Raw genomic sequence first — 27,479 nt, forward strand, 5'->3', positions numbered from 1 at the left:
TGGTTGTTGGGGAGTAGGGGGATGTGTGCGGTGGCTGTTTTTGCGGCGGTTCCTGTAGTGGTGCTGTCGCATGTTGAGGTGGTGAAGTGTCCATTAATTGTAATGGGATATGCTGCGGAGTCCGTTCAGTCATATAGCGGTTGGCAAGGAGCGTTACACCGTTGTTTATGATATACTGGTAATCATGGGGCTCGGAGGTGTGTAGCAGTACCTCTCTGGATGGTTCCGCGCCTGCGTGTAGCCTGTCCACAATATATATGCCATATTTGATAAGTTCTCTTTCAATTTCGAGATTAGAAAGTGAAAGAGCGAATGTCGTGGATTATGCAGGTATACATATTGATTTAGGGGAGGCCGACTGCCTTCTCGGCGTCAGGCCTGTATGCCTTTTTGTAGCAGGCTAGGTACGAATTAGAGATGAGGTGTCACCCGGAAAGCGAAAAAAAGGGGTGTTGATGTGTAGAATTGAGTAGTCCACACTAGCAGAAGATACCTGTAAGAGAAGGGAGAGATGAACACTGAGTTATTTTATTCAAATAGTTGTTTCATACTCCCCATGAGGGGAGCTGGCCACCAGTCCAACAAAGGGACTCTTTGGCCGAATACATGAACAATAATTTGTTGTGAAATATATTATATGAGTGTGTGCTAATAGCACATGTTTTACGAAAGGTTAAAAAAGGTCTTCTTTTATAGAACACGTCATCAGAAATGAAAGTCTGTTTCTTGAAGTACGAAGCACTACAAACTTAACATAAGAACTGTGAACATAGATTTCTTGAAGTGAAAGAATATGGAATGAAATGATAAACATGTTCGGAATTTAAATATACAGGCAATTACATAATATTATTAACCAATTCTTGTCTAAGTGAAAAAGCCAAGTCATCATAAGTTCTGAGAGGTCACACTTACACTGAACACAAATGTAGTAAGAGATGGCGGTGGTATCGCCATTAATTCCACTAAATGTGTAAGGTGGCAATGGAAAAATAACCAGAATAAGAACCTCAGTCAGAATTGTGCTATCTGCAGTGGCCCATAACTTTATGTGCATTTGGCTTTAACTGTGGGCTGAGGTCGATGGTGGGAAGAGGTGTTTGATAAAAGGTGTTGGTTGGTTTGGAAGGGTGATGGTGGCGAGAGGAGAAAGGCTAAGTTCATCTAAAGGTTCAGATGAGCTGCGTGAGACAGCATTCTGTAAATAGCGAATACGAATAGAATGTAGATGGGAAAGGACTTTGTGGAATGTATGAAGGTTATTTATGACTTCGAGTCCAGTTTCTGGTCTGAGGCGATAAGCCAGTCGGATGGCATGACAGTCTAGTTTAAATATGTCGAGGTATTGGAGAAGGGAGGCTGAGGTCCAGGATAAGGAGGCGTACGTGATAACAGGTCGAACAAAAGCTTTGTACGTATTAATAATTTGTGTTGGTTTTAATCCCCAGGTTTGACCTAACAACCAGCGGAGGAGCTGAAACCTGCAGGATGTCTTTTTGTAAATCTGGTCCAAATGTATATTCCATTTTAAATTATTTTGAAAAGTGATGCCTAGGTAAGTAAGAGTGATGGTTTCGGTAAGGTGTTGATCATTGAAGGTTAGGTAAATTTGGTTAGTAGGATGGCATCTACGTATACTGTCCCCGTTAAAATTGGCGATATTACGAATATTTTAACAAGTGGAAAGTGAAAATTTTATTGTCTGCGTGGAACTGCAGCATATCATTTGGGGAGTTGTGGCGAGCTGAGAACGAGTTTTTTTTCGTCGTTCAGAGGGGTGACACACCGGCAAGACTGTGCCAAGGTCAGAGCAAACCACGTGACTGCCTTCGCACGCGCGCAACCCAGCTTGTTTCTGGAATAGTCTGAGCCAATTAAATGAGACCATCAGCCAATTACCGTTCTCGCTGAAGATCACACCTCCCAGGCTAATTAGATAAAAGGCCTTGTTTCGAGTAAATCGCTCTCTTAATGTTCTTGAAGCTCTTACTCTGAATATCCTTCGTCGTGTTGTGCTGCACCGCATTCTCAGACCACGATGAGAAGTAATTTCAGTTCAAGTCGACGCCGTTCTGCTAGAATTTAGAGAAACCATTAGTGAATTCTATGGAATAAAGACGCCTAGGAACCAAGTTAAGTGTGACAGTGTAGACGAGCTATTTATATTCGGCGTGTGCTTGTGCAAAATACTTAATTTTGTCATCTCAGTTACAGCTTGTGACCGGCATTCTACGGAAGTCATCTTAGAATTGAACATCTCAAGATGGATAATTCCGCAACCACTGACAACATCATTTCATCGAGGGACACCTGTTGCAGAGCCTCCATGGAGCTGTAAAATGTGAGGCGTATCTGGTAATTGGAAGGAGACTGACCGGAGGAGTATGCTGGAATAACTTACTGTCGACGAGAATCGAACCCCATCAAAACTTGAGTACCTTTTTAATTTAATTTATCTGTCTTACCTTTTGTACAACTAGAGGTCTTTCTTCTTAAGTCGTAGATCTATTAGTTTGTTGTAGTTAGAAATATTTCATTTTTCCACTTCTTAAGGTGTCGTGGTAGACTAGGTACGTGTGAATGAAATTTTGGAATCTATTAGAGCAGACATGTAGGTTGTCTTTGAATGATTTCCCATGCTTAAGGAGCTTTATATTTAATAATCACTGACCACACGATAAATCTACTTTCCTTGTAATGTTGAAAGTTACTGGATGGAAATTTACGTGTACATTTTGAGTGAATAGGGTCGAACCTAGTGTCTTTCAAGATCACTTGTCGTATTTATGATGAAGTCATCTAATTTTACGATATTCCATGAGGATCAGTAGATGTAATAATCACTTAAATAATAATAATATTAACTAAAGATCGGGTAAAACAGAAGTAAACGCTCGTGAGCCATAAAACTACTGTAGAGTCCTTATGTGTGAGATTGAATGTGCTCTGTTCATGAAGGGTCTGGAATATGACCAATCCTGAGGGATACTTGTTGTATAATTGTGCAGTTGATGATTTAATGATGATATTTGACTTATTCTTGTGTATTGGGAGCGCAAGATAGATTATAATTATTGGAGCACGTGTTGCGAGTGTATTTCACAGGTAGGAAATAAAAGTAATACAAGTAAGGCTCACGCTTGCGGTAATTTCAACCTGTAGCCCAAATGATGATAGTGCTTATGGATTTTACTAGAATCTTCCATTATAATTTCATGAGTTAGATGAACTTACATTGATATGTGAAATGTGTTTCTACCAAGTGATACCCATGACTTCGATCACTCGCCACTATAAATGAAGGATAATTTCAGTACACGGATTATTTCTGCTAGACATTACGCGTCCCGACCACCAATAAAAATCATAAATAAACTTGCCAAAACAGGATTCGATGTAAATAATGTACATAAAAACGTGTTTCCCTGGTGTGAATGTGTGTGTGTATGTAAATATGTATATTTCTCTTGTGCCATGTTGGTTTCATTTAATTTCGATCTGGTCACGCACTCGCTGTGACGCAGTTTACACTCATCGTTGTGTGTTGCCTTAAGAAATAATTTTCATGCCCTTAAGGGAAAGTTTGATTAAGTTAAGTCGAGGAAGACTAGGAAGAATTTATTTTCGTAATTAGCAAGATTTAAAAGGAAATATCATCTCGTTACTTTATGAAGGCACTCGATTTGTAAATAAAATTTATTTAACTAGCTCACACGTTGGTAATGCGAATTTCTAAATTTTGAAATATTTTAAGATTAATTTGAATAGAAATGAAATACAAAGATCAGAGGTAGAAATTTGTTAGCCGCATGATTAATTGGAGTTATGGTGAAAATAAGTCATTAATAATTAATTCAAAATAATTATTCTGAAATGCTAATGACGATCATTAGGTAAATAATGTGGTGGAAAATTAATAAGAACACGATCGTGTGACAATGAAACACGAGCTAATTAAATGATGAGAAATTATTAATAATAATAATAATAATCAGAATAATAATTAATTAATTTTGAGAATTTCGAAATCAATTGTCATTTTATACTGAAGTTCATGTTGGTGTCATTGACTATTATTAAATACTGTAAATGACAAATTCAGTTGAGTACATCTTAAAACCACGTGTTGAGACTACTTTGAATTGGTAAAGCTTTGAACACATTTATTGTAAAACCCTCGTTCGCAAGACAAATGTTAATCATTTTTTTTTTTAAGTTCTATGTTAATTTATTTAATTCTTTCAGTCAAATATTTTGATTTGAAAAGGCAAGAGGCCTAATTATTCTTTGGTTTCATTACAGCACAGTAAGGCTGGAGATTAAGAACACGTGTCACTCTAAATCGAGGAAGAAATGCAATATTATGAAAGTTCTATTTTTGTAAAACACATCAGCAAGAGTATTTCATTTGTTTGTTTGCTTATGTGAATAAATGTCAGAGTGTTGTTTTAACATTTCTTTTTATCCTGCTTGGTCATCAATCCCTAACATCCCTTAAATGCCTCTAGAAAGTGATAGCCAACGATCAAACGGTCCACCTTGGGAACTCTCGCTCGATGGCTGGGCTTAGCTCGGGAAAAATGGGGGCAATACGATTACGAAAATTAGGAAGTGTGTTTAGCTTACATTGTTTTTGATGTGTCAAAGACTCAGCCATTGTTCGAGCTCATTTAAGTAGGTTTGTAATCGGGATTGCAGGGATGGGTTATTAGTTCGTCGAGCCAGTATTGCTATGTCATCAGGAAATTGATATAATCTGAGTGGGGGAAGAGGTTCAATCAATCAATACTGATCTGCATTTAGGGCAGTCGCCCAGGTGGCAGATTCCTTATTTGTGCTTTCCTAGCCTTTTCCGAAATGATTTCAAAGAAATTGGAAATTTATTGAACATCTCCCTTGGTAAGTTATTCCAATCCCTAACTCCCCTTTCTATAAATGAATATTTGCCCCAGTTTGTCCTCTTGAATTCCAACTTTATTTTCATACTGTGATCTTTCCTACTTTTATAGACGCCATTCAAACCTATTCGTCTACTAATGTCATTCCACGCCATCTCTCCGCTGACAGCTCGGAACATACCACTTAATGATATAGATGTTGATTCCCATTGGGAATCTGAAATATGTGTCCTGAATGAGTAAATTTATAATACCAATATAAATGGTCCGTTATTGGACATTATAAATTTTCCAGCTAACTCATTCTTGGTTGCCAGCGTTTCGCCCTCGTGTGCTAGGGTGGGCTCATCAGTTGGTACCTAGCACACCTACCAATACGCTGGCTAGTGCATACCGTGGAGGCCACTGCGTAGGCTAACTGGAGCCACCAGCAGTGCCAATGCACTAAGAGACTTTGTCTCATTATCAAAAAGTTGATGCCTGCCTGGCCATCAGATGATATAGATGTTGATTCCCATTGGGAATCTGAAATATTTGTCCTGAATGAGTAAATTTATAATACCAATATAAATGGTCCATTATTGGACATTATAAATTTTCCAGCTAACTCATTCTTGGTAGCCAGCGTTTCGCCCTCGTGTGCTAGGGTGGGCTCATCAGTTGGTACCTAGCACACCTACCAATACGCTGGCTAGTGCATACCGTGGAGGCCACTGCGTAGGCTAACTGGAGCCACCGGCAGTGCCAATGCACTAAGAGACTTTGTCTCATTATCAAAAATTGATGCCTGCCTGGCCATCAGATGATATAGATGTTGATTCCCATTGGGAATCTGAAATATTTGTCCTGAATGAGTAAATTTATAATACCAATATAAATGGTCCGTTATTGGACATTATAAATTTTCCAGCTAACTCATTCTTGGTTGCCAGCGTTTCGCCCTCGTGTGCTAGGGTGGGCTCATCAGTTGGTACCTAGCACACCTACCAGTACGCTGGCTAGTGCATACCGCGGAGGCCACTGCGTAGGCTAACTGGAGCCACCGGCAGTGCCAATGCACTAAGAGGCTTTGTCTCATTATCAAAAATTGATGCCTGCCTGGCCATCAGATGATATAGATGTTGATTCCCATTGGGAATCTGAAATATTTGTATTGAATGAGTAAATTTATAATACCGATATAAATGGTCCGTTATTGGACATTATAAATTTTCCAGCTAACTCATTCTTGGTTGCCAGCGTTTCGCCCTCGCGTGCTAGGGTGGGCTTATCAGTTGGTACCTAGCACACCTACCAATACGCTGGCTAGTGCATACCGTGGAGGCCACAGCGTAGGTTAACTGGAGCCACCGGCAGTGCCAATGCACTAAGAGACTTTGTCTCATTATCAAAAATTGATGCCTGCCTGGCCATCAGATGATATAGATGTTGATTCCCATTGGGAAGGCAGGCATCAATTTTTGATAATGAGACAAAGTCTCTTAGTGCATTGGCACTGCCTGTGGCTCCAGTTAGCCTACTCAGTGGCCTCCACGGTATGCACTAGCCAGCGTATTGGTAGGTGTGCTAGGTACCAACTGATGAGCCCACCCTAACACACGAGGGCGAAACGCTGGCAACCAAGAATGAGTTAGCTGGAAAATTTATAATGTCCGATAACGGACCATTTATATTGGTATTATAAATTTACTCATTCAGGACAAATATTTCAGATTCCCAATGGGAATCAACATCTATATCATCTGATGGCCAGGCAGGCATCAATTTTTGATAATGAGACAAAGTCTCTTAGTGCATTGGCACTGCCGGTGGCTCCAGTTAGCCTACGCAGTGGCCTTCACGGTATGCACTAGCCAGCGTATTGGTAGGTGTGCTAGGTACCAACTGATGAGCCCACCCTAGCACACGAGGGCGAAACGCTGGCAACCAAGAATGAGTTAGCAGGAAAATTTATAATGTCCAATAACGGACCATTTATATCGGTATTATAAATTTACTCATTCAGGACAAATATTTCAGATTCCCAATGGGAATCAACATCAATATCATCTGATGGCCAGGCAGGCATCAATTTTTGATAATGCGACAAAGTCTCTTAGTGCATTGGCACTGCCGGTGGCTCCAGTTAGCCTACGCAGTGGCCTCCACGGTATGCACTAGCCAGCGTATTGGTAGGTGTGCTAGGTACCAACTGATGAGCCCACCCTAGCACACGAGTGCGAAACGCTGGCAACCAAGAATGAGTTAGCTGGAAAATTTATAATGTCCAATAACGGACCATTTATATTGGTATTATAAATTTACTCATTCAGGACAAATATTTCAGATTCCCAATGGGAATCAACATCTATATCATCTGATGGCCAGGCAGGCATCAATTTTTGATAATGAGACAAAGTCTCTTAGTGCATTGGCACTGCCGGTGGCTCCAGTTAGCCTACGCAGTGGCCTCCACGGTATGCACTAGCCAGCGTATTGGTAGTTGTGCTAGGTACCAACTGATGAGCCCACCCTAGCACACGAGGGCGAAACGCTGGCAACCAAGAATGAGTTAGCTGGAAAATTTATAATGTCCAATAACGGACCATTTATATTGGTATTACATACCACTTAGTCGAGCAGCTCTTCTTCTTTCTCTCAATTCTTCCCCACCCAAACATTGCAAAATTTTTGTAACGCTTTTCTTTTGTCGGAAATCACCCAGAACAAATCGAGCTGCTTTTCTTTGGATTTTTTCCAGTTCTTGAATCAGGTAATCCTGGTGAGGGTCCCATACACTGCAACTATACTCTAGTTGGGGTCTTACCAGGGACTTATATGCACTCTCCTTTACATCCTTACTACAACCCCTAAACACCCTCATAACCATGTGCAGAGATCGGTACCCTTTATTTACAATCCCATTTATGTGATTACCCCAGTGAAGATCTTTCCTTATATTAACACCTAGATACTTACAATGATCCCCAAAAGGAACTTTCACCCCATCAACACAGTAATTAAAACTGAGAGGACTATTCCTATTTGTGAAACTCACAACCTGACTTTTAGCCCCGTTTATCAACATACCATTGCCTGCTGTCCATCTCACAATATTTTTGAGGTCACGTTGCAGTTGCTCACAATCTTGTAACTTATTTATCACTCTATAGAGAATAACATCATCCGCAAAAAGCCTTACTCCGATTCCACTCCTTTACTCATATCATTTATATATATAAGAAAACATAAAGGTCCGATAACACTGCCCTGAGGAACTCCCCTCTCAACTATTACAAGGTCAGACAAAGCTTCACCTACTCTAACTCTCTGAGATCTATTTTCTAGAAATATAGCAACCCATTCAGTCACTCTTTTGTCTAGTCCAATTGCACTCATTTTTGCCAGTAGTCTCCCATGATCCACCCTATCAAATGCTTTAGACAGGTCAATCGCGATACAGTCCATTTGACCTCCTGAATCCAAGACATCTGCTACATCTTGCTGGAATCCTACAAGTTGAGCTTCAGTGGAATAACCTTTCCTAAAACCGAATTGCCTTCTATCGAACCAGTTATTAATTTCACAAACATGTCTAATATCATCAGACCGGGCGAGTTGGCCGTGCGCATAGAGGCGCGCGGCTGTGAGCTTGCATCCGGGAGATAGTAGGTTCGAATCCCACTGTCGGCAGCCCTGAAAATGGTTTTCCGTGGTTTCCCATTTTCACACCAGGCAAATGCTGCGGCTGTACCTTAATTAAGGCCACGGCCGCTTCCTTCCAACTCCTAGGCCTTTCCTATCCCATCGTCGCCATAAGACCTATCTGTGTCGGTGCAACGTAAAGCCCATAGCAAAAAAAAAATAAATAAATAAAATAATCAGAGAGAATGCCTTCCCAAAGCTTACATACAATGCATGTCAAACTTACTGGCCTGTAATTTTCAGCTTTATGTCTATCACCCTTTCCTTTATACACAGGGGCTACTATAGCAACTCTCCATTCATCTGGTATAGCTCCTCCGACCGAACAATAATCAAATAAGTACTTCAGATATGGTACTATATCCCAACCCATTGTCTTTAGTATATCCCCAGAAATCTGATCAATTCCAGCCGCTTTTCTAGTTTTCAACTTTTGTATCTTATTGTAAATGTCATTGTTATCATATGTAAATTTTATTACTTCTTTGGCCTTAGTCTCTTCCTCTATCTCGACATTATCCTTGTAACCAACAATCTTTACACACTGCTGACTGAATACTTCTGCCTTTTGAAGATCCTCACATATACACTCCCCTTGTTCATTAATTATTCCTGGAATGTCCTTCTTGGAACCTGTTTCTGCCTTAAAATACCTATACATACCCTTCCATTTTTCACTAAAATTTTTATGACTGCCAATTATGCTTGCCATCATGTTATCCTTAGCTGCCTTCTTTGCTAGATTCAATTTTCTAGTAAGTTCCTTCAATTTCTCCTTACTTCCACAGCCATTTCTAACTCTATTTCTTTCCAGTCTGCACCTTCTTCTTAGTCTCTTTATTTCTCTATTATAATAAGGTGGGTCTTTACCATTCCTTACCACCCTTAAAGTTACAAACCTGTTTTCGCATTCCTCAACAATTTCTTTAAACCCATCCCAGAGTCTGTTTATATTTTTTATTTACTGTTTTCCACCGATCATAGTTACTTTTTAGAAACTGCCTCATACCTGCTTTATCAGCCATATGGTGCTGCCTAACAGTCCTACTTTTAAGACCTTCCTTTCTATCACATTTATTTTTAACTACCACAAAAACAGCTTCATGATCACTAATACCATCTATTACTTCAGTTTCCCTATAGAGCTCATCTGGTTTTATCAGCACCACATCCAAAATATTTTTCCCTCTGGTTGGTTCCATCACTTTCTGAATCAGCTGTCCTTCCCATATTAACTTATTTGCCATTTGTTGGTCATGCTTCCTGTCGTTCGCATTTCCTTCCCAATTTACATCTGGCAAATTCAGATCTCCCGCTACAATCACATTTCTTTCCATGTCGTTTCCCACATAGCTGACTATCCTATCAAATAATTCCGAATCCGCATCAGTGCTACCCTTTCCCGATCTGTACACTCCAAATATATCAAGTTGCCTATTATCTTTAGAAATGAGCCTTACACCTACAATTTCATGTGTCTCATCTTTAACTTTTTCGTAGCTTACAAATTATTCTTTCACCAGAATGAAAACTCCCCCTCCCACCTTTCCTATCCTATCTCTACGATACACACTCCAGTGCCGTGAGAAAATTTCTGCATCCATTATATCATTTCTCAGCCATGATTCAACTCCTATTACAATGTCTGGTAAATATATACCTATTAAATTACTTAATTCTATTCCTTTCTTTACAATACTTCTACAGTTCAACACTAACTATTTTATGTCATCCCTACTTGATTTCCAGTTCCCTGTTCCCTTATCACCGCTCCCTAGGCCATCCCGTTTCCCTGAATGTACCTCCCTATTACCCTTCCAAATAAATTTCCTAACTTATACATACCACTGCGGTTTAAATGAATGCCATCCGAGCGCAGATCCCTATCTCCTACCCACCCATTAGGATCTAGAAATTTCACTCCCAGTTTCCCACATACCCACTCCATAGTCTCATTTAAATCCCCAATCACCCTCCAGTCAGTATCCCTCCTACACAGTATTCCACTAATAACAATCTCCGCTTTCTTAAACTTCACCCGTGCTGCATTTACCAGATCCCACACATCTCCAACTATCTTGGTACTTATATCAGCTTGCCTTACGTTGTTGGTACCAACGTGAAACACTACCACCTTCTCCTTCCCCTCCTCCCTCTCTTTTACTTTCCTCAACATCTGCCTCAACCCAATTCCTGGATAACATTCTACCCTGGTTCCCTTTCCTCCACACACTTTCCCCACGTGTCTAACGATGGAATCCCCCATGACCAGAGCCTCAACCCTACCCACCTCATTTGATCCCCTCCCCTCCTGGTCAGCCCTATCTTTCCTGATAGCTGCAGAAGCTACTTCCTCCTCCCTTTTCTCCTTCCCATGACCCTGTTCCACCTGTCTTTTCCTATCCTCTACTCTACATTTCCCTTTCCTACCTTTTCCCTTCCTCCTACTTCCATGCATCTCAGCAACAGTTCCCTGTCCCTCGTCTTCCCTCTGTTGTTCTACCTGGAGTGACTCGTACCGATTTCGCACAGACACCTGTCCTGAATTCTGATCCTGAATAGAGCCCTTGGCCTGCAATCTCAATCCCCTTAGAACATTAGACCACCTGTCTTCTACAACTCCTCCCTTTCCTTCCCCTCCCTCTTGTACACCTACTGTAACCTGTACATTGTTTGAGGGAGTCCTATCTTCCTTCCTGTCTTCTGTGAGAATCCTAATTATCTCCCTCAAACTTTCCAACTCCTCCCTCATACCCCTCAATGCCCCACCACACCCACAATAAGTACACTCGCGCTCCTTAGCTATTCTTTACGGGGGGAAAATTTTAAATTAAAAAATAAAATAACTTATTTGCAAAAAAATAAAAGAACGGAGGGATATATTGTCTGGGATAGTACACAACAATAAGGTAATTAATATACGACTACACTACAATACTACTTAGTCGTGCTCTATTTTTTTAATCCTACAACCCCTAACGGGATAAAAGCTGCTGTTAATTACTGAATATCGAAAGTAATACACAAGAACTACACAATTTCAAACTGCAATTAATTCCTGGATAACATTCTACCCTGGTTCCCTTTCCTCCACACACTTTCCCCACGTGTCTAACGATGGAATCCCCCATGACCAGAGCCTCAACCCTACCCACCTCATTTGATCCCCTCCCCTCCTGGTCAGCCCTATCTTTCCTGATAGCTGCAGAAGCTACTTCCTCCTCCCTTTTCTCCTTCCCATGACCCTGTTCCACCTGTCTTTTCCTATCCTCTACTCTACATTTCCCTTTCCTACCTTTTCCCTTCCTCCTACTTCCATGCATCTCAGCAACAGTTCCCTGTCCCTCGTCTTCCCTCTGTTGTTCTACCTGGAGTGACTCGTACCGATTTCGCACAGACACCTGTCCTGAATTCTGATCCTGAATAGAGCCCTTGGCCTGCAATCTCAATCCCCTTAGAACATTAGACCACCTGTCTTCTACAACTCCTCCCTTTCCTTCCCCTCCCTCTTGTACACCTACTGTAACCTGTACATTGTTTGAGGGAGTCCTATCTTCCTTCCTGTCTTCTGTGAGAATCCTAATTATCTCCCTCAAACTTTCCAACTCCTCCCTCATACCCCTCAATGCCCCACCACACCCACAATAAGTACACTCGCGCTCCTTAGCTATTCTTTACGGGGGGGAAATTTTAAATTAAAAAATAAAATAACTTATTTGCAAAAAAATAAAAGAACGGAGGGATATATTGTCTGGGATAGTACACAACAATAAGGTAATTAATATACGACTACACTACAATACTACTTAGTCGTGCTCTATTTTTTTAATCCTACAACCCCTAACAGGATAAAAGCTGCTGTTAATTACTGAATATCGAAAGTAATACACAAGAACTACACAATTTCAAACTGCAATTAATTCCTGGATAACATTCTACCCTGGTTCCCTTTCCTCCACACACTTTCCCCACGTGTCTAACGATGGAATCCCCCATGACCAGAGCCTCAACCCTACCCACCTCATTTGATCCCCTCCCCTCCTGGTCAGCCCTATCTTTCCTGATAGCTGCAGAAGCTACTTCCTCCTCCCTTTTCTCCTTCCCATGACCCTGTTCCACCTGTCTTTTCCTATCCTCTACTCTACATTTCCCTTTCCTACCTTTTCCCTTCCTCCTACTTCCATGCATCTCAGCGACAGTTCCCTGTCCCTCGTCTTCCCTCTGTTGTTCTACCTGGAGTGACTCGTACCGATTTCGCACAGACACCTGTCCTGAATTCTGATCCTGAATAGAGCCCTTGGCCTGCAATCTCAATCCCCTTAGAACATTAGACCACCTGTCTTCTACAACTCCTCCCTTTCCTTCCCCTCCCTCTTGTACACCTACTGTAACCTGTACATTGTTTGAGGGAGTCCTATCTTCCTTCCTGTCTTCTGTGAGAATCCTAATTATCTCCCTCAAACTTTCCAACTCCTCCCTCATACCCCTCAATGCCCCACCACACCCACAATAAGTACACTCGCGCTCCTTAGCTATTCTTTACGGGGGGAAAATTTTAAATTAAAAAATAAAATAACTTATTTGCAAAAAAATAAAAGAACGGAGGGATATATTGTCTGGGATAGTACACAACAATAAGGTAATTAATATACGACTACACTACAATACTACTTAGTCGTGCTCTATATTTTTAATCCTACAACCCCTAACAGGATAAAAGCTGCTGTTAATTACTGAATATCGAAAGTAATACACAAGAACTACACAATTTCAAACTGCAATTAAGCCTATCCTAATTTCAACAATATGTTAGTAAGAGTTTCTACGGATACTTCTACTACACCAGTACTACACAAATATATTACAATAATAACATAAGCACACTAAATTCTAATAGGATATTACTCATATACTACTGTACAGTACACTACAGTAATTTTTAAACTACTTTCAGACGTATCCTAATTACGATACCGGTACCGTACCGTATGTCACTACTAAGCACAACAGAAATGAAATTTGCAAGAACTACTGTACTCAAAGATTACCAACGAAGCTAAATGCTTAGACAAATTATTATTAGTATTACGGTCTAATAGATATACACGAAAGATGACACACGAATATAGCAGGCAAGATACGGCACTATCTAAGTGTACTGTATCTATACTACAATGTATCTACACTACACTACACTGCGTTTGGTTAAATGCTTAAGTATCAAAAGGATTGCCGTACACGAAGAAAAACACGAATATAACTGGCAAGATACTATCTAATATATTATACCTTATCTTCACTACAATTCTACTGAAATGTGGTTATGTGATTATTACAGCTGGTGGATTACTATTATTTTCCCTACTCCACGGGACGGAGAAAAAAAAATTGTCCTTAATTAGGCCTACTGAAAAATACGAGGTTGTCTACAATAATTTCTCAAATATTTCTATCAAAACTACTACCGGGTACTACTACTACTCCAGGGACTTGAACTGCAATTACTGGGATATATGAACTTTATTATTATTAGCTAACCGCTCATAAATACTGAAAGATCGAGGGAGCGAAATATAAATTACGGATACTAACTACCTACTCAGAAGTACAAATGAATGAAATACAAGGTCAGCTGATTTTTATTTATATTTACTTGACTACACTACACCCTTTGTTCACGACTGTAGCCAACAATGCAATATTTGAATATGAGGAGCGACAATAATCAATAACAATACGACTGTTAACTATTATCGTGTAATCTCTTTAACTTCGTTTTAAATGGAAGTTTACAAGTGTATCGTGTTTTTTAATGTAGTAAATTATTACCTTCGCTTTAGTTTGAACGTATATCTATACGAAATACCGGAGAAGTTGCTGCAGAAGTTACGGGGAATAATGATACAAAACAAAATATACAAAAGCGGTGACAATGGCCTACCTTGTAGGACTCCTGCTTTAATAGGAAACGTGTAAGATAATGTATTATGGATATTGATTTGGGCTGTGTGGGATTTAAGAAAGTTGGCGAGGAAACGGGTGATCGTCACAGGTAGCGGGTGGTGAAGAAGTTTAAATGTCAGTCCGTCAATCCATACCTTGTCAAAGGCTTTCTCAGTGTCTAGACTGATAAGGGCTGTCCGGTCTTTGGGAGGTAAATATTTTGTGAGGGATGCAGAGATATGAAAGATGTGATCATGTGTGGAGTTCTGAGGACGGAAACCAGCTTGCGATTGAGGTATGTGATGGAGGGAGTTGAGATAGAAATATATATGGCGTGCGAGGATGGTTTCTAAAATTTTAGAATACACTGTTAGAAGGCTGATAGGACGATATGAATTTAGGAGGGATGGTAATTTTTAGGTTTTAAAAATATCAAAATAGTAGCATGTCCCCAATGTGCAGGAAAGAATCCAGTATGGAGAATTATATTATATACTGCACTTAGGAGTTGTAGGAAGAGATGTGGAGCTTCTTTGATGTGTCGGTAAGTAATGTTATCTAGACCAGGGGCAGTGTTCTTTTTGGTCCTGAGTACGTCTTTTATGCCTTGTACTGTAATAGGAGCATTTAGGGGATGTTGGGAATCAAGAGCAGAACCTTCTTTAACCTTTTTCTGCTCCATGGGTATTCCCGTAACAATTATAAAATGTGTCTGATTGTTTTTCTTTTGCCTTTCTTGAAGGTGTGATGTAACCAGTTTGAATGCATGTTCATGTAACCGATGATTAAAATGTTCATGTGATTTAGCGATTATTGGGTTTATAAATTTTATTCATTCAGAACTATGCATGTCCTACCCCACCAACTTTCACGAATGGAAGAGCAAGCCTGACTATCATGACCAGCATTCGCCCCTGACCAAATCGGTTCGATTATACTGTCTGACAGGTGGAGGACGTCGGGTGTGTTGGTATGGATTGGTTAGGACATCTGTGACGGTTAATAGGGCAGGAACATGGTCACTGCCGATTGAAGGTAGCATAGTGATGTTACAGTTCGTTGCTAGGTTAGGGGAGAGGATTAGAATGTCAGGGGTCATTTGTGATACAGGGCAGGTAGAGGAGGGGAAGGGTAAGTCAACACCCCGGATATCATATAATGGTTGTAGATGTTTTGTTGTTGTTGTGTATATGACGTAATGTTAAAATCTGCGATAATAATGTACGTACTCTATTTACGATCAATGTATTCCACAAATTTGGATGGTGGGGAAGAACCTGGAGGTATATAAATTGTTGCTAGAGCTATTATTTGATGTCCAGTCGTGATTTCTATAATTAAGTTTTCAGATGGATATTCATTTAGATAATGATAATGTTGTTGTGAGGGAATGGATTGATGAATACTAATAGCTACCCCTCCGCAGCCTCTGGTGGGGCGATCGGAGCGGTAGAAGGTATGGTTTTTAAATTTTGGACTTGGTTTCCTTGTTAAAAATATTTCATTAAAAATTATGATATCCGGTTTGTGTTGATCTGTCTGCAGATCCAGCAGCGGGCGCTTGACCCTCAAAGAACATACATTATCGTAATAAATTCTCATTTACTACAATAGTGGACTAGGATCAAGGGTAAAGAATGCACAGTGCATTCCTGTCCCAGAGAACGTTGCGTCCAAGTGAGTCTGGAAGGTCAATCGCGCCGCTAACTTGATCTGATACAGAATATTAGGACGTTGGAATGGGAGAACATTCTGGAGCAGCATAATGATGAATCACAGAATGCTCTCAGTGGATGGAGGGGGAAGAGTGGAAGAGGAAGGCGGGCTATGAAGGGCAATGGGAGTGATAGGTAACACGGTTTCTGGTTGAGTGGGGGAAGGTTAAGGTTACCCTTGCATTTAACTGAAAATGTTGGATGAGCTTCGCCGCAAGTGCTGCATTTGGGTGATCCCTTATTCACGCAAGCATGTGAGGCGTGTTGACCACTACTAATTGCACACACCTGATCGGGAAAGCACGGTGCAGTAGTAGGATTATCGTAGGATTGACAGTGATCACAGCGCCTGCGCTGTGGTGGAGATAAGCGGGAGGCCTCCACACGATGTCGCTTCGCGTAGATCAGCACACAAAACCAAGCGTGATAGTTGGAGCCGCTAAAGTGCGGCCAGTATCCAGTATTCAGGAGATAGTGGGTTCGAACCCCACTGTCGGCAGCTCTGAAAATGGTTTTCGGTGGTATGGTATGATATCTGAAATAAAAGAATTTAAATGTAATGTGAGTATTTTCTGAAGTAACAAAGGATGAAACTGGATCTAAAAACTGTGAAAGGAATCCCTATTTGATATCATCACAGCAAGGGATACAGGATTTATTTGAACAAGGCTGCAAACTTACCAGATTAACACGCGAAAGGATATGGTAAGAGTTGGGTAGTACCATACAGGGCAAGACTTACGCATTAATCCTTGGAATCAATATTCAGATTACTTGTTTAATGTAGAGTATCAATTGTCTACTGAACAACAGTACTATATTACAAATTTTAGTAAGTTGGCCTACTTACCTACTTACTCCTTGGCACTAGATCTGTGGAGGGCAAGAGCCTCCTTGATTACTGCCCAAAATGTTCTAACCTTTGCTTTCTTTCTCCATCAATTAACTCCCACCCTCCCGAGGTCATCTTCAACAGGATTGACTCACCTCTTTGCTGGCATGCTTCTCATTTCACATCACCATGGTTCCCCCAGGAAATTTGCTTTGACCATACTGTGCACATGGCCCAGTCATAACAATCTGTTGTAGTTCATTTCTGGAACAACATCTGTTCTACAGTGCAGTTTTTTAATCTCCCCATTGTTCCTTGCTATTAAAAGTCCTCTATCTTTCACAGGGTCATGAATTATTCAGGATTTTTTAATACTTATATTTTCCAATCCATAAATATTTCATATATAGCAGTCCAGGCCTCCTCAACAATACATTACTAAGGTCTCACCATAGTAAAATAGGGTGACAATTAACTTTAGATTTCTAATCAGACTTCTGGTTTTGAATAATTTGTCCAGAGCTAGGCAACTGTTTTCAATATCTCAATATAGATATACTTATTACCTTTTGGTGATACATTGTTGATGCAATGAAAGCAATTTCAAATATAGGTACATCCAACAATTGACTATGTGCAATAAAGTCAGTTGTGCTTCCTTATATTATGCTAACATTGTCTATTTGTCATTTGGATATAAAGTGAGAAATGTATTTCACTGTGTATAGCCATTTAAAATTATATGCGTACAGACTTTTACCTCTGTTTACTATCAAACTCTGACTTACGAAGCAATTCATTAATGCTATGAACAACTTGGCGAACGAAATGGAATTCGATGGGGAGCTATCAATATTAAAGGGGCTTATGGAAGAAAGAAAGTAGAACTGGCTGCGTCAGCAAAGAGGATGCATCTGGATGTGCTAGGAGTAAGTGATATTCGGGTAAGGGGAGATAATGAGGAAGAGATAGCAGATTATAAAGTGTACTTGACGGGTGTTAGAAAGGGAAGGGCAGAGTCTAGGGTAGGGCTCTTTATCAGGAATACCATTGCACACAACATAGTTTCTGTTAGGCACGTAAATGAGCGAATGATGTGGGTAGATTTGTCAGTGGGAGGAATTAGGACAAGAATTGTGTCCGTGTATTCACCATGTGAGGGTGCAGATGAGGATGAAGTTGACAAGTTTTATGAAGCATTGAGGGACATCGTGGTCAGGGTCAACAGCAAGGTTAGAATAGTGCTAATGGGCGATTTCAATGCGAGAGTTGGGAATAGAACTGAAGGATACGAAAGGGTGATTGGTAAATGTGGGGAAGATATGGAAGCTAATGGGAATGGGAAGCGTTTGCTGGACTTCTGTGCTAGTATGGGTTTAGCTGTTACGAATGCATTCTTCAAGCATAAGGCTATTCACCGCTACACATGAGAGGCTAGGGGTACCAGATCCATAATAGACTATATCTTAACAGACTTTGAATTCAGGAGATCTGTTAGGAATGTACGAGATTTTCATGGATTTTTCGATGATACAACCACTGTCTGATCTGTAGTGAACTAAGTATCTCTAGGCCTAGGGTAGAGAATGTGAAATCTGTCTGTGAACGAATAAGGGTAGAAAATCGCCAGGACAAGGAAATTAGACAGAAGTACATGGATATGATTAGTGAGAAGTTTCGAGCAGTAGACATTAAGCAGGTTCAGGATACAGAAAGTGAATGTGTGACATACAGGGATGCTATAGTAGAAACAGCAAGGGAATGCCTAGGAACAACTGTGTGTAAAGATGGGAAAAGGCAAACATCTTGGTGGAATGATGAAGTGAGAGCAGCTTGTAAACGTTAAAAGAAGGCTTATCAGAAATGGCTCCAAACAAGGGCAGAGGATGACAGGGATTGGTACGTAGATGAAAGAAACAGAGCGAAACAAATAGTTGTTGAATCCAAAAAGAAGTTGTGGGAAGATTTTGGTAATAACCTGGAAAGGCTAGGTCAAGCAGCAGGGAAACCTTTCTGGACAGTAATAAAGAATCTTAGGAAGGGAGGGAAAAAGGAAATGAACAGTGTTTTGAGTAATTCAGGTGAACTCATAATAGATCCCAGGGAATCACTGGAGAGGTGGAGGGAATATTTTGAACATCTTCTCAATGTAAAAGGAAATCATCCTGGTGGTGTTGCAAACAGCCAAGCTCATGGGGAGGAGGAAAATGATGTTGGTGAAATTATGCTTGAGGAAGTGGAAAGGATAGTAAATAAACTCCATTGTCATAAGGCAGCAGGAATAGATGAAATTAGACCTGAAATGGTGAAGTATAGTGGGAAGGCAGGGATGAAATGGCTTCATAGAGTACTAAAATTAGCATGGAGTGTTGGTAAGGTACCTTCAGATTGGACAAAAGCAGTAATTGCACCTATCTATAAGCAAGGGAACAGGAAGGATTGCAACAACTATCGAGGTATCTCATTGATTAGTATACCAGGCAAAGTATTAACTGGCATCTTGGAAGGGAGGGTGCGATCAGTCGTTGAGAGGAAGTTGGATGAAAACCAGTGTGGTTTCAGACCACAGAGAGGCTGTCAGGATCAGATTTTCAGTATGCGCCAGGTAATTGAAAAGTGCTACGAGAGGAATAGGCAGTTGTGTTTATGTTTCGTAGATCTAGAGAAAGAATATGACAGGGTACCGAGGGAAAAGATGTTCGCCATACTGGGGGACTATGGAATTAAAGGTAGATTATTAAAATCAATCAAAGGCATTTATGTTGACAATTGGGCTTCAGTGAGAATTGATGGTAGAATAAGTTCTTGGTTCAGGGTACTTACAGGAGTTAGACAAGGCTGTAATCTTTCACCTTTGCTGTTCATAGTTTACATGGATCATCTGCTGAAAGGTATAAAATGGCAGGGAGGGATTCAGTTAGGTGGAAATGTAGTAAGCAGTTTGGCTTATGCTGACGACTTGGTCTTAATGGCAGACTGTACCGAAAACCTGCAGTCTAATATCTTGGAACTTGAAAATAGGTGCAATGAGTATGGTATGAAAATTAGCCTATCGAAGACTAAATTGATGTCAGTAGGTAAGAAATTCAATAGAATTGAATGTCAGATTGGTGATACAAAGCTAGAACAGGTCAATAATTTCAAGTATTTAGGTTGTGTGTTCTCCCAGAATGGTAATATATTAAGTGAGATTCAATCAAGGTGTAGTAAAGCTAATGCAGTGAGCTCACAGTTGCGATTAGCAGTATTCTGTATGAAGGAAGTCAGCTCCCAGACGAAACTATCTTTACATCAGTCTGTTTTCAGACCAACTCTGCTTTACGAGAGCGAAAGCTGGGTGGAGTCAGGATATCTTATTCATAAGTTAGAAGTAACAGACATGAAAGTAGCAAGAATGATTGTTGGTACAAACAGGTGGGAACAGTGGCAGGAGGGTACTCGGAATGAGGAGATAAAGGCTAATTTAGGAATGAACTCGATGGATGAAGCTGTACGCATAAACCGGCTTCGGTGGTGGGGTCATGTGAGGCGAATGGAGGAGGATAGGTTACCTAAGAGGATAATGGACTCTGTTATGGAGGGTAAGAGAAGTAGAGGGAGACCAAGACGACGATGGTTAGACTCAGTTTCTAACGATTTAAAGATAAGAGGTATCGAACTAAATGAGGCCACAACATTAGTTGCAAATCGAGGATTGTGGCGACGTTTAGTAAATTCTCGGAGGCTTGCAGACTGAACGCTGAAAGGCATAACAGTCTATAATGATAATCTATGTATGTATGTATGAACAATGAAGGTCAATGTTTCTAGTCTGTGTGTCATCGATTCACAGGCATCAGTAATGCCAGAATCAAAAACGGTATCTTACACGTCCAGATACCAGAAAGAAGTTCTCTGATATTGATTTTGAGGATTCAATGTGGGTAGAAGTTTGTTCGACATGGAAAGCATTCCGGGATGTAGTCAAAATCGTTCCTGGCAATACAGAGGATCCAGACTACAAACAAATGGTGGACAGAATGCCTGCTTCTTTCCAGGATTTAGACTGAAATATGAGCTTAAAGGTGCATATGTTCTCTTCATATGTGGACTAATTCCCTACCGACTCCAACATGCTGGCAGATTACTGCTGGTTATCGAAGAATGACACCTCGCAATAGAAAAGGAACAAAACAAAGATTCTTAAAATAAGTCAAGATATACAATTGAAACCTTGGACTTGCCAGTTTACAACATATTACCAGGTTTATGAGTGACAAATTTCAGACCATTCAGCTCTATGTATACAGTTGATATGATATGCATGACTGTCTTGTATATGCTTTTCAATATTGCAAAGAAACCTGATGTGATACAGGAAAACACACTTCAGTTCCATATTCAGCACGCCTGAATTAGAAAAGATCACTATTTCTATGTTATGCAATCACCAGATAGTTTAAATTCACAGGCTAGGTTTCAAACGGATTAACATTTAATTTGTTCTGAAAAATGTTATTTGCTTCCCCAGTATCTCTGTTAATAACAGTTTGGAAGCTGGAGTGTTTCACAAAACACAAAATTATTCAAGAATAAATGCAGTACCAATCTAAAAGTTTGTACTATACACAGCAAGGCAAGCAGTTACTGGCATTTTCAGCTGTCAGAGTATTTGGTAGAATTCATTATGATAGGGCAACTAGTAAACATTTTTGAAACTGATAATCTTTTTAAGTTATGAAGCTCTGGATTTCAAATGTGATTTTAGCAAAGCTTTTGACTGTACGTCCCATTCAAATTTGATTAAGAAGTTACATTTCTATAGAGTTATCTGTCTATGGAAATTGAGTAGACCGTACAGCCAGAAAGTCAACGCCGGGTGTTGGGTGGTGGCAAATAATCTGACTTCCCTAGGGTGCCAACACCTTGGTGCAGATGAACACATTTAGGTGGGGTGATGGCCCCTTCAGTGGAGTAAATGCCACTGGAAGCTATCTCATTCTGTCTCATGATGTAAAACTGAGGCAAAAGAAAGGACATCTGACTCCGGGCAGAAAGCAGGAGATACGTTGTCAGAGTTGAGAAGCAAAACTCGATATGTTGGCATGTTCACCGGAAAGAAATTTGAACATTAGACATTCCAGAAAGGTGCAAAATGGGACATGGCAGCTGTGCAGGAAACATAGTGGAGTGGAGGCAAAACCAGAAACAGGGGCTAAAGCTAAAAACTCTTCTACAATGGTGACACAATAATAAGAAATGGTGTAAGAATCATCCTCGCCAGTCATGTTCTTAGAAGGCTTATTTCAGTCACACGGATCACCGACCGTCACATGGCAGTGAAATTAGCCATGAATGATACCACCTGCCTGAAAGTGATCTCTTCATATGCACCACAGGCTTGCTGTGATGGAATCATAACCCAATATTCTGGGAGGACTACGATCACCTACTGCAGCAGATGCCACATGAAGAGAAAAGATTGCATTGGCTGATCTTATTGGTCACGTTTGACAGACTGGCTAGGATTATTCTGAATGTCATCGAGGCTTTGGTTAGGAATGAGGAATGACCAGGGATATGAGATCCTCCAGTTTGCGTCAGCATATAATCTAGCTGTACTCAACAGATAATTTCAGAAGAAGGAAGAGCACCTTATCACTTACAGAAGAAAGACTTTATCATTGGTACAAGACCAAGTGGAAGAGAGAGTCATATGTACGTAAATTGACTATAATCCCTTCAACAATGATCTGCTGTGACAGTTCATGGACTGCAAGGTCATCCCTGATTAGCCTTTGACATCCCACAATGGGCTATCGATTGGAGAGCTTTAGCTACGTTGTCCGTTAAACAACAGAATCGGACCAACTATGAAGATTAAAGCCCCATTCACAATGCAAACGTAACGTAACGTAAACTTAAAATGAACATTGACATAGAATTTAGCGGCCATGTTATCTAATGTAACCATTCACAATACGCCGTCGTTAACTTAACTGCGAGAACGTAAAATTGAGGGATTGCAAACTCCAAGCTCTTGCGGTTAATTTTACGTTAGGTTTAAGAACAAGCAAATCAGAGCAGACGTAAATATTGTATTTTGTGCTTGATATAAAATGACTCCTTTCGACGAAACACTTGTGTTCTCTTTCAAAATAATCTTTGTGCTTATGTATGATAAAAGGAAATAAAATTGCGAAAACGCTGTACTGAAAAGAAAAAAATGTGGAAATAAATATGCTGTTGCAATTAAATCTGACGGTAAATGGCTGGAGAAAAGCTCGCAACGCTGGTGACCGAACAAGAGATAATCCCTTCCATAGATAAAACAATGTCCCCCTATATAATTCTTAACATCATGACAGACTACTAGTTTACGAAAATTGCATACGGGAGATAGTAGTTTCGAATCCCACTATCGGCAGCCCTGAAAATGGTTTTCCGTGGTTTCCCATTTTCACACCAGGCAAATGCTGGGGCTGTACCTTAATTAAGGCTACGGACGCCTCCTTCCAACTGCTAGGCATTTCCTATCCCATCGTCGCCATAAGACCTATCTGTGACAGTGCGACGTAAAGCCCCTAGCAAAAAAAAAAAGTTTACGAAAACGCTATGATCCAAACATCTCATTGGTGTGATATAGCTAGGGGCATAGATGTCAGTAAAGAAGACCTTACACTTGTTTTTGTTAGGAAAGGGGAATTAAATCGTCAGATAGTGTCAAACAGTTCAGGTTTCATTCGCATGTACAAAATGAACTGATGAGGGTCATTTCTTACGCTAGATTACCGAAATCGCCCTGAAATAACCTTCTTTGATTCAAGGGATGAACCCATTTTCTGCAACGTTGTTTAGTTTGCCTTTTCATGTAAACTTACATAGCTCGCAACAGCAAAGCAAGCGATGTCTGAAGTAATATGAATTCCGCGACCACGTTGTTTAATTCCATCGATATATTAAAATACCACACAAAACTGCGAGATAGCCTAAAACACGACTTCCATGCTAAATAACATGGCAGTGTTTTGGTTGGCAGCTGTGTACTCCTTACATCCATGTTACATTCCTCTATTGTGAATACCACTAATTTTACGTTAATTTAACTGTTATGTTACGTCTTTAAGTTTACGGTTACGTTTGCATTGTGAATGGGGCCTAACTGGTTTAAGCTGTGAGATGAAGAGACAGCACAACAACTCATTGATGATATCTGGGCTTATATGGTCCAGGACGTGCAGAACAACGATAATGACACCCCAAATCAAATGTGGGAGGGATCCCAGAAGTATTGCGCCAGCAAGAGTTCTTAATGGCAGAATGAAAATATGACATCCAGGAGGCAATGAAGGGGAAAAATATTGTGTTTAGAGTGAAAAGGTAAAGATAACTGGAATGGACAAGACCTATATATCTTGGATAATTTATTACAACTAATGTTAATATTGAGCAAATGTCAAGCACTGCATCAGTGTTGGATGGATCAACTGGCGGTCACTTACCGGTGTTTCGCGTCATATGCCGATGCAGTGAAGTTAAAGGGCAAAGTGAACAATACAAATATCTGGCCTGCCCTCAGGTAAGGCTCCAAATGTTGGGCAAGGCACTAACAACATGACCAGCGAATGCATGTAACAGAGATGGTGGACGTTGCTTAGGTTGGCAGGGGTAAAATAAAAAATAAATAAATAAATAAACTAGACTTCCTTAATCCCGAGGTGGTGCAGCTCTTTTCTCATACACCCCCAGCAGAGGTGAGCTGCATGTACCTTTCAAACTACATACCAGCCCTCCTACCATTTTTAAATATATGGCAGTACCGGGAATTGAACCCGGGCCTCCGAGGATGGCATCTATAGAGCTAACAGATATGTACCAAGGCAGAGAGCAGGAGTCGCACTGCATGACGACGTGCGCATTGAGTAAGTGCGAGGATCTATCAAAGTTGTGCCCATCAGCTACAAGATGGAATCAAAACAGCTTTGCTGTTATGGTCACACCAGAATAAGAAATGAATAATAGCATTTATTATAGAAAGCTGTAGCTATTGAAGAGAGGGAGAGTTCGTACTAAGCAAACTTGAAAGGAAGTGCTGAGGCTGCCTTAAGGAAAAGTTAAGTGTCATTGGATAGGGTGAAAGAATGTTGGACATACTCACTCCAAATCAGACCAGCTGAACACAAGCAAGCTTGGGAGTGTCCATTTTATCAGTACATATATGGCCAGGAAAGAAGGAGAAGGAGAGGAAAAAGAAGCAGAAGCATTAGGAGAAGCTAACCTGACATGGAATGAATGCATAAATCGTATCATCAGATTCAGTCAAATTTACTGTATTTTTTAAGGGACCTTTAAAACTAAATTGAAGAAATAGCTGCTCTAACATCCTTTTTATTCAACAAACGAGTTTTTGAAATGGATTTAATCAGTACTTAATCATAGAATACTGTACATATTAAGTACAAATATTGTAGGTTATACATGTAGGCTACATTTTTATCATTATACATCCTAGGCCTTAATGGGACGATGTCTATTGCAAATTCTATGATCAGTGACAGGAAGATTTATTGATACCAACATAAAAACAACTACAAATATTATCGAATTTACGGTAACAACAAATCACCTGTTGGAAAATTTGTAAGATAGTATAACCTCAATTCATTCATCTACATGAAAAAAATTACGATTTCCACTTGGAGAATTGCAGTGGAAATTTAACTGTAAAAGAGTACCACGAACAAACCAACAAACTTGCGCTCCCATCGGTTTGACTCGTATGGGCAGCAACTTAGCCGAAACACTTCAGGTATTACCAGTTCACATCATGCTTTCTCCAAGTAGAGAGTAGCAACTCAAAGCGTTCATAGTTATAAAGCCACTCCCTAATATCCGATATACCGTACCGGTATATACTTTTTAACTCTCAATGAATTAAAGAAATATTTTGTGAATTACTGCTATCCTAACCTAACTTAATGCAACTTTTCGTTCAACCCCTGAAGGGGAACTCGGTGTGCTTAGAGGAGGATTTGGTATGGTGCACAAGGTTTGTGGAGTAGGTGAACGATTGACAGGCGCAGCCTCTACTAGGAACTACTACTACTAAAAGTTTTCAATTCTCCCCTGAAGGGGGAGTGCGGGCCTCTTAGCCGGTTACACCATCTCACAGACCAGGAGATTTGTTACGGCGTAGGTGAGGGGCAGGGCGGCCCTGGCCTATACTACGAACTGTCCCGGCATTCGCCTTAGTGCAGGAGAATGGAAAACCATTCTCAGGACAGCCGACGGGTTGGATCCCGCCAACCGAATGCAGAGGCGTAGAGCCACGGTAGGGCCGTGGGCCCGTCCGGTAGGCCACCTTTCCTCTGCTCGGTTGGCCGGTCAGAGTACAGAGCTGCTGTACCACGGACAAGCCGTGGTCCCTCAGGGGCCGACGTACTGCGATCGTTCGAACGACAATCGCATTTTTGAAAATTAATATTTTGCGGATAGGGATGGGAATTGTGACGAGTGTGGGTAACATGAACAATCAAAAAGAATAATCTTATTCAACATTTAGTATACAACATTGGCTGGAGTAGAGAATTAACTGTAGAGATTGAAGATTTTATGCTATAAACCAATTTTCATCCTGCTTATGTGTTGGCTCAATATAAATAATGTAATTTGCGTTATATATGCGAGTGAGTAGCACACTATGTTCCAGCGAGATAACGTTTTAATGATCTCTTAAATTAATATTTCCTACAGTTTCTTTGAATTTATTTATGTACACCAAATGGTATATGATAGTATGACTAAACGTACCTGCATAAGGAGAAAATATGTTAAGAATATAGTGATTAAAATCATCTCCTTATCGGGTGTGTTGCCAACACCATTCGTACAAATTGCTGCGATAACGTATAGAACTTCCCACAACGGTAAAATTTTCCTATAATCTTTAACATCTTGGATACCGTTACATTATGGAATCTTATAATTCTCCATGCATAGTCCTATGTAATTATTTGCAGTAGATTATACTCCTGTACATTAAAGTTTATTGAGAAAACAGGTAATGGAAGGTACAATGACCAGCTTAAGGGAAAAAAAAAACAACAATTTTGTACCTCGTAATAAAATGGATAATAACAGGGGCTACAATGGTTGTTGTTTAAACATGAATAACAGGTCCAGGCCGAGTTTACTTCGTTCAATTCTTATTTATAATGGAGAGGGTGATTCTATTTCGATAAGAAAGCAGTATCACAAGCTACTCCCGTGTCTATTTTACATGAAAAGCATATTTTAATTATTTGTGTGTTGGCAATACTTCCTTTTTGAAACTCGTCTCTATTGTTGTTTCAGCGTTGGATTTCTTTAGAGAACATCTGTTGAATGAGGAATGTAGTACTGAATACTGAAAATGTGAATGCAGATCAT

General features: G+C 40.3%; 1 long non-coding RNA gene across 1 annotated transcript; it reads right to left on the minus strand.

Annotated features, from left to right (window-relative positions):
* Positions 1-181: 181 nt before the first annotated feature.
* On the minus strand, positions 182-26,917 carry LOC136863006 (uncharacterized). Its single transcript, XR_010859117.2, has 3 exons — positions 26,862-26,917; positions 16,529-16,775; positions 182-493 (listed from the first exon to the last, which is right to left on the minus strand). It is a non-coding gene; the product is annotated as an uncharacterized lncRNA (long non-coding RNA).
* Positions 26,918-27,479: the final 562 nt, after the last annotated feature.

This window comes from Anabrus simplex, chromosome 2, assembly GCF_040414725.1.
Source record: "Anabrus simplex isolate iqAnaSimp1 chromosome 2, ASM4041472v1, whole genome shotgun sequence".
Lineage (NCBI taxonomy): Eukaryota > Metazoa > Arthropoda > Insecta > Orthoptera > Tettigoniidae > Anabrus > Anabrus simplex.